The 19,448-nt window shown below is 43.7% G+C and overlaps 1 protein-coding gene across 4 annotated transcripts in view; it reads left to right on the top strand.

The window, feature by feature from the left end:
* Positions 1-19,448, top strand: part of LOC140199415 (SH3 domain-binding protein 4-like) — a 128,293-nt gene that overhangs the window by 14,206 nt on the left and 94,639 nt on the right. Inside the window, exons 1-2 of one of the 4 annotated variants that reach the window (XM_072261473.1) lie at positions 1,415-1,538; positions 2,643-3,130. The exons of the other annotated variants lie outside the window; for them this stretch is intronic. The gene's annotated coding sequence lies outside the window, so the exon portion shown is untranslated. Of the gene's footprint in view, positions 1-1,414; positions 1,539-2,642; positions 3,131-19,448 lie in introns of those variants that run through there. 4 annotated transcript variants of the gene reach the window in all.

Raw genomic sequence — 19,448 nt, 5'->3', positions numbered from 1 at the left:
AATACATGTCCTCTAGCACCTGACATTTCTACCCTAAAGAATCCAGAGCTCTGGTCTGCTCAGCCAGACCAGTCTGCTCAACCATTAGATTATTCTGTGATGTGAATGGTATATTTTGTAGAATCAGCATGAATTGGCATGTTTAAGAGAAAAATTTTGGAAGTGAGAGTCAGTGAATTTGCTGATTTGTGATGTTGAATCTGCTTTATTGAACCATTACCATACAATGGCAAAGAAAAAATTTCCCCCAATAACGCAGCCTTTTATACTTGTTTTGCCACATTAAATTAATCGAAGTGCAGTGAATACATTTGATGCCAGTAATTTCAGATTTATATTTATCTTGGAGTGTTAATAGTTTTAATTTCATCATTTCCATGTTGAAAGCATGAAATTCTGGCCAGTTGAGTGATATTATCTGATCTGCTCTCTCTATTAACCAATTTCCCTCGGGATCAATAAAGTATGACTATGATTATACCCTCATCCACTCCTATTCTGAACCTAATTATTCGGGATCATAACACAGAGCAGCTTTTTAAAAAATGGTGTTCCCCATGTTGGATCCTGAGAGCAGATGTGGAACTCTATGATATCATTAGGCCTATTTCCATGCTGTTTTACTCTGGACTCCATGGCACCTGGTTTGCAATGATCAATCACCTCTAGAATTAACCAAGCCATAAGAAGAGAGTAATGCATTAGAAGAGAAGAATTGTACAACATTGGAAAAAGGTGTGAAATATTGGAAAAATTGCAACCTGTGAGCTTCAAGGCACTAGTTCAGTCTTGAAGTTCAGTGGATATTTTCAAGCTCCTTCCTTGGTTTCTTCTGTTTTGGATGTATGCTAACCAGTCCAAGAGATATCTGAGCTCATTGTTGAATCTTGTGTCTTTGGAAACAAAGACAGGTGGCTTTTTCTAAATATAAACCCCTTAGCCAGCTGTTTCTATGGCGGATGGTAGTAGAGCTAAACTTTTCAATGAACGTGTTATTTGAAGAAGCTTGCGTTTCTATTGCATCTTTCATGACCCGAGGATATCCTTTGCAGCTGCAATACCAACTTAGTTCCAATGAGCCTTAGGTAATTCTTTGCAGTCTCGGAGTCAGTGGAATACTTCTGGAATGTAATCACTGTTAAATCATACACAGAACAATTTTCCTGCAGTGGGTCACGTGACAATCATCAGATAATCTGTTCTGGTGACGTTATTATTTGAGTGATAAATGCTTGCCAGGATACTAGGCAGTAATTACTCTGCACTTCAAGATAGTGCCGTTTAAATCCATCCAGGAGAGCACTGGGTTTAACATTTCTTTTTCGCCACTGCTTCTTGAACTGTACAGGCAGCAGTGCATTGGAGTGCCTGCGTTTTTTTGTGTGTAAGACTCAGGAATGGAGCATGAGCTCATATTACCTCACGCAGGCACGAATAAACCTGGCTAAGGCAGGGAATGGTTTTTGTGTACTGTCGAGTCTGCCTTGCTATAACTTCAAAATGTGATGCAGAACAAATATTTAAAACAGATGAATAAGGTATTTATTCAATATTTTACTGCTCATAAATGTAGTTTTGTGGGGGATAGCAAATTGCTAGTTTACAAGCTTGATACTCTGACTGATACAGCAGTTTCGTCCAAATCCCCATCACTTTTTCGTTGTTTTAAAGGAACTTGTTAAACCGTGTAGAATCGGACATTTTGTCTGTGGGATGGAGGGTGTGGGGAAGAGAAGAGCCACTCCAAGATACAGTACTGCGATCAAATGGCTGGCAAACAGACTGCACTGGAAATAATTGAACCTTTCCAAAATGACATGTGCAGATCAGATGTTTTGTTTTACAACTCTGCTTCCTGTTTAGATCACCATTGCCTCACACTGAATCAATCAGTCCTTGGTCAACAGGTTTTGTCAGTTATTCAGCAGAGTACTGGAAGCTCATTTTCAAAGTGCTATTCCAGTGTTAACCTTTCATTGGTGAAATCAAATGTACACAGTAATGACGTTTGCAGTGAAGGCCATGCAGGAAATGACTGATTTGACTTCCATAGCCTGAAATGTTTTTATACTGCTGATGTTTCCACTTCAGTTGTATCGTTATGTTCCCTAAAACAGTTGTTAGACAAAAAAAAGTGTTAAGACTTTTACATAATTCATTGTAGAGAGAGATGCTGAGAGCAGTCCCAGGGCACTGTAATTTAAAATGCACTTTTGAAAGTAATTAATTTTAAATCCTTCTTTTCATATGTTTGGAAAAATGAAGAACATACCACTGATAAATTTTGAAACAATACTTGAGTGCAAAATTCACATTGATTCACAGTTGACTGAGATAAATAAAATCCAATTTAGGTTGCTTCAGGAATTTGCACAGTGTGGGTTCAAGGTATTTTGTGTCTGATTTCTGTGAGCTATTTAGAAGGTAATTATTTAAATAGTGAACTTTTGAAGGGCAGGATGGAAGGGTTTTAGAGCTACTCACCAGAAACACGTTTTTTGCTGAGTATCAGTCTGAATAATGAGCATTTCTACATGTCAAGGAATTCCGGGGATGTTGGGTTAGAATAAGGAAGTTTGACAGTTCTGTTTAATATCAGAGATTGTATACAATACGTGACCTGAAATTCTTACTCTCTGCAGACATCCTCAAAACAGAAGAAAAGAACCCCGAAGGTCACTATCCCCAAGCAGCATTAACTTTGCCCCCTGACTTATTCTAGCATAACACCACAGCATTTCCAATGCCCACTATGCCAGCAACAGGAAAGCCCGCAGAGATAGACCGTAGTCCACAGAACATCAAGAATTAACTGTTTACTCCAAGGTTTTCCATATCCCACAGGCCCTCTCTCCCACTAACAAGCGAGAGACAGATATCGCTCCTTCCACAGCGAGAGGGGAGACAACAGTTACTATTTCGATGTTACAGTCAGTCTGAAGTGTTGCTTTTCTACTTTGAGTTCCCCAACTCAGTTATTGTGTGCAGAGCCCTCCAATAGCCACTCCCACTGTCTTCGAAGTTCCGACTCCTGCTACAGTGCGTGACACCGGTGAGAATTTGTGACGCACAGACCCTGAAGTCACCCGACGTCGGGCTGAATCTGGATGTTCCAAAACGCAACCAATCAGTGAGTTCCAAGAATCCGCCATTGTGCAGAATGCAGTTTTTGAATGTCACTGCAGATCAAGATCCCTTTCGGACCCCAGCCACCCTGGAAAGGAAAATATAGACACTAGAATAGGAAGACTTTAACCATTTCAGTGATGAGCTGGGTGAAGTCGCTTGCTGGCGCCATCTTTAACTCCGCCCGCAAAGTGGTGCTGAACTAAGAGGTCAATTATCTTATTGAAGCTTGAGAGTCAAACAGCCTACTCCCGCTTTTGATGAAGGGTCTCGGCCCGAAACGTTGACTGTACCTCTTCCTAGAGATGCTGCCTGGCCTGCTGCGTTCACCAGCAACTTTTATGTGTGTTAGTCCCGCCTTTGTTCTTATTTTGGTCTATGTTCTGTTGTGGTAGTTGAGCTCAGGTGCTGAATGACATCTGCACTTGCATTCACCAGTGTGGTGTAATTGAACTTTTTATATCTGAGTGTGGAAATAGGTTTCCATTCTCATCCACACAAACTGGTTTGTCGATGTCATTCTTTGCCCCTGCCTGCAATGATAAAATGTAGTGTAAACCTTTTGTTTTCAAATCTAGAAAATGCACTCATTGATTGACCCACTAGTGAAGAGCCCTATCGTTGGTAATATTAAATGTTGAATAGACATGAAGTGAGTATGAGGAGCTGGAATCTTTTTTCCACCTTGTTTTGTTCACCAGGTTGGACTAGACTTGTAGTCTTGCTTCTTTTTACAGTACTATCCTGGAATTTGTCCAGAAACAATTCTGCAAGACATTTGGTCTGATTTATGCTTGATTACTCTTATCTCATTATTCTGTGAGCTTATTACTAATGTAAAAGGACGTACATCTGCGGCATCAACAGAGCTTTACCAAGAGGGTAAAGCAGGTCGGCAGTGGTTCTTTAGAAAGGGAGCTTTGAGAGCATTTGTCCATTGTACGCGGCCTATCAGCGGCTATAACTGGAGCACCAATCATGAGGAAGATAGCAGGGAAGGTTCAGGCATAAAAGGGAGACACTGCCTAGCAGAGCGGTCATCGACGGAGTGATCTGAGGCAGAGTGGTAGGACTTTGGCTCACTTGGGCTTCGGCGATAACGGGTTGAGACGAGGTAAGTTACCTGTGAGGAATAGAAACAGGAAGTATGTATGTGAGGCTGGTGTTCTGTATTGGGTGTCAGATGTGGCATGTCCGGGAGACTGCCAGCCTCCTGGACAGCCACATCTGCACCAGGTGCATCGTGCTGCAGCCCCTTAGGGACCGCATTAGGGAACTGGAGATGCAGCTCGATGACCTTTGTCTGGTTAGGGAAAGTGAGGCGGTGATCAAGAGGAGCTATAGGCAAGTAGTCACACCAGGACCTCGGGAGACAAGTAAGTGAGTAACAGTCAGGAGAGGGAAGAGCAAGAGTCAGATACTAGAGAGTACCCCTGTGGCTGTCTCCCTTAACAATAAATACCCCTGTTTGAGTACTGTTGGGAGGGGACACCTATCTGGGGGAAGCAACTGTGGCTGCGCCTCTGGCACAGAGTCTGGCCCTGTGGCTCAGAAGGGTAGGGAAAGGAAGAAGGCAGCAGTAATAGAGGGCTCTATAATTAGGGGGTCAGACAGGCGATTCTGTGGATGCAGGAAAGAAGCATGGATGGTAGTTTGCCTCCCAGGTGCCAGGGTCCGGGATGTTTCTGATCGCATCCACGATCCTGAAGTGGGACAGTGAACAGTCAGAGATTGTGGTACATGTTGGTACTAACGATATGGGTAGGAAAGGGGAGGAGGTCCTGAAAACAAACTGCAGGGAGTTAGGAAGGAAGTTGAGAAGCAGGACCACAAAGGGAGTAATCTTGGGATTCCTGCCTGTGCCATGTGACGGTGAGTATAGGAATAGAGTAAGGTGGAGGATAAATGTGAGGCTGAGGGTTTGGAGCAGGGGACAGAGATTCAGATTTCTGGATCCTTAGGACCTCTTTTGGGAAAAGCGTGACCTGTACAAAAAGGATGGGTTGGACTTGAATCCAAGGGAGACCAATATCCTGGCGGGGAAGTTTGCTAAGGCTGCTGGGGAGAGTTTAAACTAGAATTGTTGGGGAGTGGTAACCGAACTGAAGAGACAGAGGAAGGGGTGGTTGGCTCACAAATAGAGAAAGCTTGGAGACAGTGTGTGAGGGAGGATAGGCAGGTGATAGACAAGGGATACGCTGAAATCGATGGTTTGAGATGTGTCTATTTTAATGCAAGAAGCATCATGAACAGCGGATGAGCTTAGAGCATGGATCAGTACCTGGAGCTATGATGTGGCCATTACAGAGACTTGGATGGCTCAGGCAGGAATGGTTACTTAGAGTGCCAGGCTTTAGATGTTTCAGAAAGGACAGAAGGGAGGCAAAAGAGGGGGGGGGGGCATGGCACTGCTGATCAGAGGTAGTCTCACGGCTGCAGAAAACGAGGAAGTCATGGAGGGATTGTCGACTGAGTCTCTGTGGGTGGAAGTTAGAAGCAGGAAGGGGTCAATAACTCTACTGGGTGTTTTTTTATAGACCACCCAATAATGACAGGACATCGAGGAGCAGATAGGCAGACAGATTCTGGAAAGGTATAATAATAACAGGGTTCTCATGGTGGGAGATTTTAATTTCCCAAATATTGATTGGCGAGGGGTTTAGATGGGGTGGAGTTTGTTAGGTGTGTTCAGGAAAGTTTCCTGACACAATATGCAGATAAGCCTGCAAGAGGAGAGGGCGTACTTGATCTAGTATTGGGAAATGAATCTGGTCAGGTGTCAGGTCTCTCAGTGGGAGAGCATTTTGGAGTTAGTGATGACAATTCTGTCTCCTTTACCATAGCATTGGAGAGGGATAGGAACAGACAAGTTACGAAAGCTTTTAATTTGAGTAAGGGGAAATATGAAGCTATCAGGCAGGAACTTAGAAGCATAAATTGGAAACAGATGTTCTCAGGGAAATGTATGGTAGAAATGTGCAGATGTTCAGGGGATATTTGTGTGGCATTTTGCATAGGTACGTTCCAACGAGACGGAAAAGATGGTAGGGTACAGGAACCATGGTGTACGAAGGCTGTTGAAAATCTTGTCAAGAAGAAACAAAAAGCTTAAGAAAGGTTCAAAAAACCATGTGATGATAGAGATCTAGAAGATTATAAGGCTAGCAGGAAGGAGCTTAAGAATGAAATTAGGAGAGCCAGAAGGGGCCATGAGAAGGCCTTGGCGAGCAGGATTAAAAAATACCCAAGGCATTCTACAAGTATGTGAAGAGCAAGAGGATAAAACGTGACAGAATCGGACCAATCAAGTGTTACAGTGGAAAAAATGTACATGGAACCGGAGGAGATAGCAGAGGTACTTGATAAATACTTTGCTTCAGTATTCACTACGGAAAAAGATCTTGACAATTGTAGGGATGACTTACAGCAGATTGAAAAGCTTGAGCATATAGACATTAAGAAAGAGGATGTGCTGGAGCTTTTGGAAAGCATCAAGTTGGATAAGTATCTGGGACTGGATGAGATGTACCCCAGGCTGCTGTGGGAGGCAAGGGAGTAGATTGCTGAGCCTCTGGCAATGAGCTTTGCATCATTAATGGGTACTGGAGAGGTTCCGGAGGATTGGAGGGTTGCAGATATTGTTCCCTTATTCAAGAAAAGGAGTAGAGATAGCCCAGGAAATTATAGACCAGTGACTCTTACTTCAGTGGTTGGTAAGTTGATGGAAAAGGTCCTGAGAAGCAGGATTTATGAACATTTGGGGAAGCATAATATGATTAAGAATAGTCAGCATGGCCTTGTCAGGTCGTGCCTTATGAGCCTGATTGAATTTTTTGAGGATGTGACTAAACATGTTGATGAAGGTAGAGCAGCAGATGTAGTGTATATCGATTTCAGCAAGGCATTTGATAAGGTACCCCATGCAAAGCTTACTGAGAAAGTAAAGGGGCATGGAATCCAAGGGGAGCTTGCTTTGTGGATCCAGAATTGGCTTGCCCACAGAAGACAAAGAGTGGTTGTAGACGGGTCATATTCTGCATGGAGGCCGGTGACCAGTGGTGTGCCTCAGGAATCTGTTCTGGGACCCCTACTCTTTGTGATTTTTATAAATGACCTGGATGAGGAAGTGGAGGGATGGGTTAGTAAAGTTGCTGATGACATAAAGGTTGGGGGTGTTGTGGGTAGTGTGAAGGGTTGTCAGAGGTTACAACGGGACATTGAAAACTGGGCTGAGAAGTGGCAGATAGAGTTCAACCCAGGTAAGTGTGAGGTGGCTCATTTTGGTAGGTCAAATATGATGGCAGAATATAGTATTAATGGTAAGACCCTTGGCAGTGTGGAGGGTCAGAGGATCTTGGGGTCTGAGTCCATAGGACACTCAATGCTGCTGCACAGGTTGACTCTGTGGTTAAGAAGGTATACAGTGCATTGGCCTTCATCAACCGTGGGATTTAGTTTAAGGGCTGAGAGGTAATGTTACAGCTATATAGGACCCTGGTCAGACCCCACTTGGAGTTATGTGCTCTGTTCTGGTCACCTCACTATAGGAAGGATGTGGAAACTATAGAAAGGGTGCAGAGGAGATTTGCAAGGATGTTGCATGAATTGGGGAGCATGCCATATGAGAATAGGTTGAGTGAGCCTGGCCTCTTCTCCTTGGAGCAGCAGAAGATGAGAGGTGATCTGATAGAGGTGTATGAGATGATGAGAGGCATTAACTGTGTGGGTAGTCAGAGACTTTTTCCCAGGGTTGAAATGGCTAGCTTGAGAGGGTACAGTTTTAAGGTGCTTGGAGGTAGGTACAGAGGAGATATCAGAGGTAAGTTTTTTACTCAGAGAGTGGTGAGTGTGTGGAAGGGGCTGCCGGTGGCGGTGGTGGAGGCAGATACAATAGGGTCTTTTAAGAGACTCCTGGATAGGTACATGGAGCATGGAAAATAGAGGGTTATGGGTAAGCCTAGGTAATTTCTAAAGTAAGGACATGTTCGACACAGCATTGTGGGTCGAAGGGCCTGTATTGTGCTGTAGGTTTTCTTTGCTTCTATGAATTCGTGTTGTTTTTTGTACACCCTTCCCTTGTCAAGACAAATGACTCATACTACTTTGGTTCAGTAAATTAATTTTTTCACTGTAGTATTTTGAAGGTGATCGAACTAAAGGCAGGGGTTAACTTTGGGTGAGTTAAATTTTCTTTATTGTTCACTCAGGCTTAGGTACAATAATCCCTTATACCTCTGTTTCTTTTCTATATTACATCTGCCGCCACCATCTCTTGGTAGCTCGTTCCATGTACCCACCACTCTGTATGTGAGGATACTTACCCCTCAGATTTCCTTTGGATTTCTCCCCTTTCATTCTTAAACCAGTGCTCTTTAGTTCTCGACTCCCCTGCACTGGGGATAAAAGACTGACTGATGTGCTGAATTGGAGGTTCATGCGAATGATCCAAGGATTGAAAGGGTTAAAGTATAAGGAGTGTTTGATGGCTTTGAGCCTGTACTCACTTAGGTTTAGAAGAATCGGGGGAGGGGAGTGGAGGGGAATAAATGTTGAATATTGAAACACCTTGTTAGTGTAGATGTGAGATCGTACAAAGTGACGCAACAGACTTTTAACACCATAAATCAGCGAGTTGTTTTGTTATGTCTTCCCTCTCGCTATGAAATGGGGACATCTCTTTTCCCTTATTAACAAGAGAGAGAGAGCCAGTGGTATGTCGAATTACCAGGTGAACGAGTAGCCTTGGTCTGTGTCTTTATTGATGCTTTGCTTGAGTGCTCGGTTGGGGTGTGCTGCTGCTTTTTGCTGGTGGGGTTGGAGGATTGTTGCTTTGCTGCTGCTTATGAGTGGGAGGGGGAGTTGGGGGTTGCTTTTGGGGTTCTAACATTTAACTGTCATTCATTCTTTGGTGGCACTGCTCTGTTTTGTGGACGTTTGCAAAGTAAAATAATTTCAGGATGTATATTATATGCATTTTTCTGATACTAAATGTACCTATTGAAACATGGAGAGGATGTTTCCAATAGCGAGAGAGTCTAGGACCAGAGGGTACAGCCTCAGGATACAAAGACATCCCTTTAGAACAGAGATGAGGAGGAATTTCTTTAGCCAGAGGGTGGTGAATCTGGAATTCATTGTCATGGACAGCTGCAGAGAGCAAGGCATTTTGTATATTTAAAGTGGAGGTTGATAGGTTCTTGATTAGTAAAAGCATTGAAAGTTGTGGAGAGAAGACAAGAGATTGGCATTGAGAGAACTAATATATCAGCATGATGGAATGGCAGATCAGACTCCACAGGCTAACTTGTCTAATTCTGCTCCTATGTCTTATGGTCTATCTTTCCTGTTAATACCACTCATAATTTTATAGTTTGCTGTGAAGTCACCCCCTTAGCCTACTACATTTCAGTGAGAATAACCCCAGCCTATCCAATTACTCCTTCCTTTTACTGTTCTCCATTCCTGGCAAATACTGATGAATCTCTTCTGCACATGCTCTTTGACTACCACATCCAGTCGTTAGGCAAACCAGAACTGTAGATGGTACTCCAAATGTCTTAGTAAAGTTTTGTACCCTTGCAACAAGACAAAAATATGCTCCATTTTCTCACAGCCCCTCCCTCACCACCACTTTCTTCATTGCCTCTGCTCTTTGAAATATAAAATTGAGAGTATTTGCTGGCAATGCTGCATTTGGAGACGTGGAAGCAAGGTAGACAGACTGTAGTGCAAAGTCACATAAATGTCTGTCACGGCAGAGGAGTAGGAAGCTACAGCAACTTCACTCATTAAAAACAAAATGGTCATTTTACTAGAAAAATCTCTAGGCCGTAGGATAGTTTTTAAAAATATAAATTTTACTTGAAACAATGTGACCTTCCTTATTATTGTCAATGTCACCAGCGCCCCATTCCTCTGGAAATATATTGAATGTCGTGTTTTCTCCCTTTGTGCTCAGACAAGTGGCAACTCTCCATCAACACCTCAACAGTGAAATTCCCCATAGCGGCGTTACAAGTTACACCATCTGAGGTGTATTTCCCTTGACACCCTCTGTGTACATACATCTATTGATGCTTCTGGACACATCTTCAGTGATGTTCCTGGAATCATTGGGCGTTTCAGGTCTTTCAACATCATACAACCTCCAGGTGACCCAGCCGGGGCTGATCAGACCCCAGCTTGTGTTCAGGTGGCTAGCTACTTATGACTCCATGGCTCCCCTCTTTTGAGCCACAGCCATCTTGAAGCCCTCTCTGCCGCATCGGTGGTACTGCGGATGGCTCTCCTCTTCCTGGTTTGCTTGCCCAAGGCATCCTCTCTGCCACCTTCCAGTCAAGTTATATAAAAATAACCAAAAACATGTAAATAAACTGAAACAGTTCAAATCAGATGTATAGTTAACAGAAGCTTCCTTCAAAATGAATAGAAACAAAGGGGGTATTGTGGGAATGTCACACTTGGCTGCGGCATCTCAATGGATGCACATAGGGAAGTCCCATGAACAGCTGAGAACAAAGTTTGGGGCTTCAGCATTTGCAATTAATCCTTAAATTGTTAATCAGTTACCCAGAGAACAGCCTGTTGCTGCCAGTATTTTACCATTGTTTGAATTCATGATGGTTTGTCAGAACTGGGCATAGCCCACCCTCTCAGCTGTTGTGCAATCCTGACCAATTACTGACCTGAAATATTAATCCTTCCCACAAATGCTGCTTGATCTGCTGAATATTTCTCCCATCCTTTTCATTTCAGATTTACAGCATTACTTTAGACTTTATTGTCACCAAACAATTGATACTAGAGCGTACAATCATCACAGCGATATTTGATTCTGCGCTTTGTGCAGAATGTACACACTATTTGCTTAAAATGACCGAACAACACGATCAGGACATGAGCCGTGCAATAAGGTTTGAGAAGGACATAAGGGCGACTAAAATAAAAGTAATATTTGAAAAAAAAATTCTGAAAATGGGGATGGGAGGACTTGAAATTGACACTAATAGCTGGAGCAGAATGGGGAAATATTAGTGACATTAAAGCCAATAATGATGTGTATTCTAATTTTAAAAACTAGACCAATGCTGAATGGGAAGAAATGAAATTTTCTTGTTTTTTTTGTGTCTATTTCACCAGTTAAAATTAGAGAACTGCTCACTGTGTGGCACAGTAGTGTCGCAGTTAGTGAGGCAGCAGTGACACAATTACTTCACAATGCCAGCGATCTCTGTTTTGGGTTTGTACATTCTCCCCTTGACTGCAGGGCTTCCTCCCACAGTCCAAAGACATGTGTCAGGGTTAGTGAGTTATAGGCATGCATGTGCTGTGTGGCGACACTTATAAGCTGCCCCAGCACAATCTGCAGACTGTTTTGGTCATTGACACAAAATGACGTTTTTCACAATGTTTCGATGTGCATGTGACAAATGAAGCTGATAACAGAGCATTGAAGTAACAAGTACACATGTATAGTGGCAGTAGAAGTAGTTCTGTGATCTCTTGAACTGATATAAGAAGAAATATTGCACTGAAAGTCTTTTCTCACCCTGTAAATGACCCTGGATGAAGAGGTAGAAGGGTGGGTTAGTAAGTTTGCTGATGACACAAGGTTGGGCGTGTTGTGGATAGTCTGAAGGGTTCTCAGAGGTTAAAGCGGGACATCGATAGGATGCAGAACTGGTCTGAGAAGTGGCAGGTGGACTTCTACCCAGATAAGTTTGAAGTGGTTTATTTTGGTAGATCAAATTTGGAGACAGAATATAATATTAGTGATAAGATTCTTGGCAGTGTGGAGGATCTGAGAGATCTTGGGGTCTGTGTCCACAGGACACTCAAGGCTGCTGCGCAGGTTGACAGTGTTGTTAAGAAGGTGTATGGTGTTTTGTCATTCATCAACCGTGGGATTGAGTTCAAGAGCCGTGAGGTAATGTTACAGCTATATAAGATCTTGGTTAGACCCCATTTGGAATATTGTGTTCAGTTCTGGTCACCTCACTACAGGAAGGATGTGGATGCTATAGAGAGAGTGTAGCGGAGATTTACGAGGATGTTGTCTGGATTGGAGAGCATGCCTTATGAGAAGGAATGAACTTGGCCTTTTCTCCTTGGAGCAATGGAGGATAAGAAGTGACCTGATAGAGGAGTATAAGATGATAAGAGGCATTGTTCATGTGGATAACCTCAGGCTTTTTCTCAGGGTGGAAATGGCTGTCACAAGGGGGCATAGTTTTAAGGTGCTTGGAAACAGGTACTGAGAGGATATCAGGGATAAGATTTTCATACAGAGAGTGGTAGGTGCGTGGAATGTGGTGGCGGTGGGGGAAGCGGATACAATAGGGTCTTTTGAGAGCCTCTTAGATAGTAACATGGAGCTTAGACAAATAGAGGGCTATGAGCTAAGGAAATTCTACACAGTTTCTACAGTAGGTTCCATGGTCGGCACAACATTGTGGGCCAAAGGGCCTGTAATGTGCTGTAGACTTCTATGTTCTAATTGTACTGTTCATGAATATTTTTAAACAATATTCTCAGTACACTCTCCTGTGTAATCACTGTTTTCCATAACTATACACAATACTCCAGGTGTGGCCCATCCAATGTTTTATAAGGTGGTAATGTGAATCTTCCAACTAACTCCTCTGCTTCAAAAAGGTGATGTTTATAGAAATTGAGTTTATTCAAAGTTTGAGTTTGATATCTTTTTGGCCCCTTTAAATGAAAGCTATGTGGATGTTGAGCACTTCATCTCTATCTGCAAAGTGGAATTACTGGGTGGCCAACTGTTTCAGTTCCTCTCCCTGTGCCTGTTCCAACATATTGGCCCATGGCCTTCTCTTCTGACATGATGAGGTAGGCCACTCTCAGGTCGGAGGAGCAGCTCCTCGTATTTCATCTATGTAGCCTCCAACCTGATGGCATGAACATAGATTTCTGCAACTTCTGGTATTGTTTCTTCTTGCCCCTTCCCTCCTTTTCATTTCCCTACTCTGACCTTTTAGCTCTTCTCCTCACCTGCCTATCACCTCCCCCCCACCCCCGTGCCCTTCCTCCTTCCATGATCCACTCTTCTCTCCTGTCATATTCCTTCTTCTCCAGTCTTTTGCCTTTTCTACTTATTACCTCCCGGCTTCTTACTTAATCCATGCCCCCTCCCCCACCACCTGGTTTCACCTATCACCTTCTAGCTTGTCCTCCTTACTCTCTCCCCACCCCCCCCCCCCCCACACCTTCTTATTCTGGCTAAATCCCCTCTTCCTTTCTAGTCCCAAAGAAGGGTCTTGGCCTGAAGCATCGACTGTTTATTCATTTCCATAGATGCTGCTTGACCTGCTGAATTCCACCAGTATTTTGTGTGTGCTGCTCTGGATTAAACAGAACAGACACAGGAATAGCTGTGAGTTTGCGGATGAACAGGTTCGCTGAGATTTATTAACTGCAGCTCTTACTTGTGTGAGATTTGCCACCACCACACTCCCCCCCCCCCCCCCAAATTTTCTGACTAGGGTAAGGGAGCCATTAATTTGAGCTAGAGACAAATTAGAATGGAAGACCATGACAGCCTTTGGCTGTAGAAGCAGATCATTCTCTGCAAATAAGTTACTTCTGACATGACTTAGTAAAACTGTAGTTTGGCATAATAGATGGAAGTTCCAAAGTTCCTAATCACAAGTATAAATATTAAGTTGCATTGTGCAAATGGTCAAGTTACTGAATTGGGCATCTGGCTCCATCTGAAAGGTTACAAACAGCGTGTTTATGGGATTCCAACCAGCTTGTAATTCTGTAGTTGTTGAAGTTGAATACAACAAAATGTAAATTAGCAGGATGTAAACCCAAGTTTGAAAGCTTTTGGTATAATTCTTATAGAACATAGAATAGTACAGTACAGCACAGTACAGGCCCTTTGGCCCACAATGTTATACCGACCCTTAAACCCTGCCTCCCATATAACCCCCCACCTTAAATTCCTCCATATACCTATCTAGTAGCCTCTTAAATTTCACTAGTGTATCTGCCTCCACCACTGACTGGGGCAGTGCATTCCAGGCACCAACCACTCTCTCAGTAAAAAAAACCTTCCTCTAATATCCCCCTTGCACCTCCCGTCCCTTACCTTAAAGCCATGTCCTCTTGTACTGAGCAGTGGTGCCCTGGGGAAGAGGTGCTGGCTGTTCCCTCTATCTATTCCTCTTAATATCTTGTATACCTCTATCATGTCTCCTCTCATCCTCCTTCTCTCTGAAGAGTAAAGCCCTAGCTCCCTTAATCTCTGATCATAATGCATAATCTCTAAAGCAGGCAGCATCCTGGTAAATCTCCTCTGTACCCTTTCCAATGCTTCCACATCCTTCCTATAGTGAGGCGACCAGAACTGGACACAGTACTCCAAGTGTGGCTTAACCAGAGTTTTATAGAGCTGCATCATTACCTCGCGACTCTTAAGCCCTATCCCTCAATTTATGAAAGCTAACACCCCATAAGCTTTCTTAACTACCCTATCTATTTGTGAGGCAACTTTCAGGGATCTGTGGACATGTACCCCCAGATCCCTCTGCTCCTCCACACTAGCAAGTATCCCGCTATTGCATTGGCTTCTGGTCTTTTTGGAGTTCTTTCAAGAAAGCTTTGAAGTTGCTGCTCCTAGTTTCATAGAGCACAGAAACACGCCCTTTGGCCCAGCTGGTCCATACCATAACATTTACCCTTATTTATGTGGTGTTACAGGAGCACAATCAAATGAAAAGCCACCAAGATAAGTAACTTAAATGCCAATTTAAAGGGAGGCAGAAGACTGCAGATGCTGGAATTTGGAGTCAAAAAATGCTCGAGGAACTTAAACAGGACAGCAGTATCTGTAGAGGGAAATTGACAGTCAGTGTTTTGGGTCAAGATTCTTCATAAGATTTGGGAGCAGAATTAGGCCATTTGGCCTGTCGAGTGTACTCTTTCATTTCATCATGTCTGATCTAATTTTCCTGTCAGCCCCAATCTCCTGCCTTCTCCCTGTATCCCTTCATGCCCTGACCAATCAAGAACTGAAGATAGCTGATAACGGAGCTTATTCGGTGCGTCAAACATCAAACGGACAAAATTTAGTGAAAATAGCAAAAAAAAATGCCACAACTCACAAAAAGATAACTATCAGAAAAAGACATTAACAGCTTCATGATTTGTCCACTGTGAACTATTGGCAGCTCGGGCTCCCTCCCTCTGAATTGCCCTGTTTCTAGGTACCAGGACATACCAGGCAATGATACATCGCGGTGCATGACTCTCCTGCTGGTAGAGTACTGGAACAGAGGTGTTGCTGATAGGTTTCTGCTGAGATATCGGATTTAGCCGATGCATTCCTTCAGATCAGCATAGTTTTTGGACCTTTCTTCCTCTATAAAATGCTGGAGGAACTCAGCAGGCCAGGCAACATCTATGGAAAAAAAGTACAGTTGATGTTTTGGCAGGACTGGAGAAAAAAAGCTGAGCAGTAGATTTGAAAGGTGGGGGAAGGGGAGAGAGAAACGCCAGGCGATAGGTGAAGCTTGGTGGGGGAGGGATGAAGCAGAGAGCTAGGAAGTTGATTGGTGAAAGAGACAGACGGCCATGGAAGAAAGAGAAAAAAGGGGGAGGGGAGCAGCACCAGAAGGAGACAATAGGCAGGCAAGGAGATAACATGAGAGGGAGACAGGGGATGGGAAATGGTGAAGCGGGAGGTGGGGTGGGGTGGTGGAGGCATTGCTGGAAGTTTGGGAAACTGATGTTCATGCCATCAGATTGGCGGCTACCCAAACAGAATATAAGGTGTTGTTCCTCCAATCTAAGTGGGGCTTTATCCCGACAGTGGAGGAGGCCATGGATGGACATATCGGAATGGGAACTGGAATTAAAATGGGTGGCCACTGGGAGATTCCACTTGTTCAGGCGAACAGAGCATAGGTGCTCGGCGAAGCAATCTCCTAATCTATGTCTGGTCTCAATGATATACAAGAGGCCACACCAGGAGATCCGAGTAACACATACACAAAATGCTGGAGGAACTCAGCAGCAGGGTTTTGGCCTGAAATGTCGACTATAAAGGGTTTGGCCCGAAACGTCAACAGTATTTTGTTCCATAGATGCTGCCTGGCCTGCCGAGTTCCTCTAGCATTTTATGTGTGTTGCTCAGATTTCCAGCATCTGTAGATTTTCTCTTGTTTGTTCTCTCTTCATCCATTGCAGGTTAGACTTCGAGAGCTTTACCTGTCAGTAATGGCACTAGCTGGCAGGCCCAGTCCTCCTCTGGCCATTGCCATGTCCAGGCCATCCTCTCGAATCTGAGGAGAGATTTCCCGGTATTCTCACTTTGTTGATTAAAAGGCATCTTGGACCCTTCCACAGGTTTGAAGTTCATTTCTAAACAGCATCATCTCTCCTCTGCTGGACAGACAGAAAGATTCTGAAAAGATTTTCCAGAGAGGGTTCGGAGGTGGTGCCACTTTGAAGGCCCTTCTGCTTCTGGCCTGAATTTGGCCCTGGGCTGAAGTTCTTCCTCCTGTGAAGTCTATGCTGTTTCCCAGGTATCTGCTTCATTGTTAGTTTCAGCAGGTTTCCTGACTGTCCCTGAGTTGAACACACCCCTTTGCGAATGGTCGTCCCACCACTGCCACCACATGTTAGATATGTGGGTTATGACGAAAGGAAAAAATAGCTGGAGTCACTTTTGTGCAAATGTGTTTATTAGATACATCAAAAATTACCGAAAATAGTAAAAAGGAAATGCCAATATTTACAAAATGATAGCTACAAGAAAACACAATAATAGCTCCATACGGATTCTTGTCCATTGTGAGCTCCTGGCAGCCTCTATCTCTCATTCTTAAGGCGATGAGCCCATTTCTTAGGCACTAGGACATACCATCTTTAATTACCCACATATTTAACTTAAGACTACACAGGAATTAGAATATGAAGCACCCCACAATGTCATTACAATCATATTCTCTTCCCACAGGATGATGATGGTTCCTTTCAGTCAGTTAGTGGGGTGGTACCCCGTTCCTCAGAAAGGAACAGTGTGTGCGTGAGTGGATTTTAGGTGAGTAGGGTGCTGCACAGGTCCAGACCCACCCTCTCGACACCCCCTCCCGGATACGGTGGCATGGAGGGGGCCAAGACGGCTGGGGGAAGTTGCAGTGAATGGCCAGACCGAGCTTCGATGCAAGGGATGCCCTTTCCATGCTTCACGGCACGTGTTTGCTAGATGGCTGTTTACCCTACGAGAAGGTTCATCCGCCCTTTGACAGGTCTTGTTTTTTTTGTCCTGCGGGTGACTAGTTACCCTCCTCACCAGGCAAGCCTGGTGGGGGAGCCGGTTTAGTCGCCGACCACCTGACCATGCAACAGGTAGTACTGGGTTACATGGCACCAGTAGCACTCAGACGAGTAACCTGACCAAAACAATATACAAAATCATATTACAAAATAAGCAGAAGTATCTGCCTTAAGTACAATATATACACATCAGTTACTCATCCCCAGTACTAAAGAAATGGAATATTCTACCGTGTATAGTAGGAAAGGCACCATAAGGACAACTCATTATAAGAATATACCAGGCAGAGAAGACATTGAAGTGTGCACACTTAGACATGACAGCAGAATGACAAGGCAATGTTTGTGTGCGTGCACAGAGTGCGTTTACCAAGCACTTTCCGTCCACGTCCACAGGTCCCTCAAAGTTGCTGTGCAAGTTGATAGAGTGGTTAAGAAGGCGTATGGTACTGCCCTTCGATAATTGGGGGAGGGGGGGATTGAATTTAAGAACCATGAGGTAATGTTGCAACTCTATAAAACTCTGCTTCTGTGAACGCGATAGAGACAACCGGATGGTATGTTGCGTCCCAGGTGCCAGGGTCAGGGCTTGGATTAGGTCCACACATTCTAAAGGGGGAGAGTGAGCAACCAGATGTTTTTGTATATGTTGGCACCAATGACATAGGTAAGAAAAGTGATGAGTTCTTGAAGAGAGAATTTAGGGAGCTAGGTAGAAAGCTGAAAACCAGGACCTTCAGGGTAGTCATCTCTGCATGTGCTATGTGCCATCGAGGGTTAAAATAGGATGATTTGGCAGATGAATGTGTGGCTGAGAAGCTGGGCGTGGGAGTTCAGATTTGTAGATCATTGGGATCTCTTCTATAGAAAGTATGACCTGTACAAAAAGTACAGGTTACACTGAACCTGAGGGGAAGCAATATCTTTGTGGACAGGTTTGCTAGAGTGGTACAAGAGGACTTAAACTAATTTGGCACAGGGATGGGAACCGGAGTGATAGGGCTGAGAATAGGGCTGTTGATTTACAAACAGAGACAGTGTGTACTGAGACTGTCAGGAAGGACAGGCAGATGATAGGGCAAAATTACGGTCAGTGGGATCAGTTTCAGTGTAGAAGGAGGGAAATATTGAAAAGGGTGATGAAAAATGATGCTAGAGAGGTAATAATTGGGGGACAAGGAAATAGCGGATGAACTGAATCAGTATTTTGCATTGAAGATGCTAGTAATATGCCAGAGATTTGAAAGTATCAGGGCAGAAGTGAGTGCATTTGCTATTACTAGGGAGAAAGTGCTTGTGAAGTTGAAAGGTCTGAAAGTGGACAAGACACTTGGACCAGATGGACTATACCCTAGTTCTGAAAGAGGTAGCTGAAGAGATAGTGGAGGCATTATTAATGATCTTTCAAGAATCACTTGATTCTGGAATGGTAAATGGTAAATTGCAAATTCCACTCTTCAAGTAGGAGAGATGCAAAAGAAAGGAAATTATAGACCAGTTAACATGACCTCAATGGTTGGGAAGACACTGGAGTCAATTGTTAAGGATGTGGTTTCAGGATATTTGAAGGCACATGGTAAAACAGGCGAAAGTCAGCATGGTTTCCTGAAGGGAAAATCTTGCCTGACAAATCTGTTAAAATTCTTTGAGGAAATAACAAACAGGATAGACAAAGGAGAATCGATGGAAGTTGTGTAATTGCATTTTCAGAAGGTCTTTGACAAGCTGCCGCACATGAGGTTGCTTAACAAGATAAGAGTCCATCAGCGTACCCTCTAAAGTGTGCACGTGTGTGCGCACACACACATCTTTTGCTACTAGCACACAAAGGAATTTGCACTGCGCACAAAAGGATGTCATCCTCTACCTCGTTGGCATGTCAAGTATATTTCTCGACCATACACAATTACATTTCCTTTTTCAGTTTCTGACACAGACGGTGTTGACAATGTGGAGTTTGCGATGATTTGTCTATAGAATTTAGAACTGGCTTTTTTATATATTTATTGAAGAAA

This window comes from Mobula birostris, chromosome 6 (genome assembly GCF_030028105.1).
Source record: "Mobula birostris isolate sMobBir1 chromosome 6, sMobBir1.hap1, whole genome shotgun sequence".
NCBI classification, from domain to species: domain Eukaryota; kingdom Metazoa; phylum Chordata; class Chondrichthyes; order Myliobatiformes; family Myliobatidae; genus Mobula; species Mobula birostris.
The sequence above is the reverse complement of the archived record's forward strand: the minus strand, read 5'-3'. Positions and strand labels throughout refer to the sequence as shown.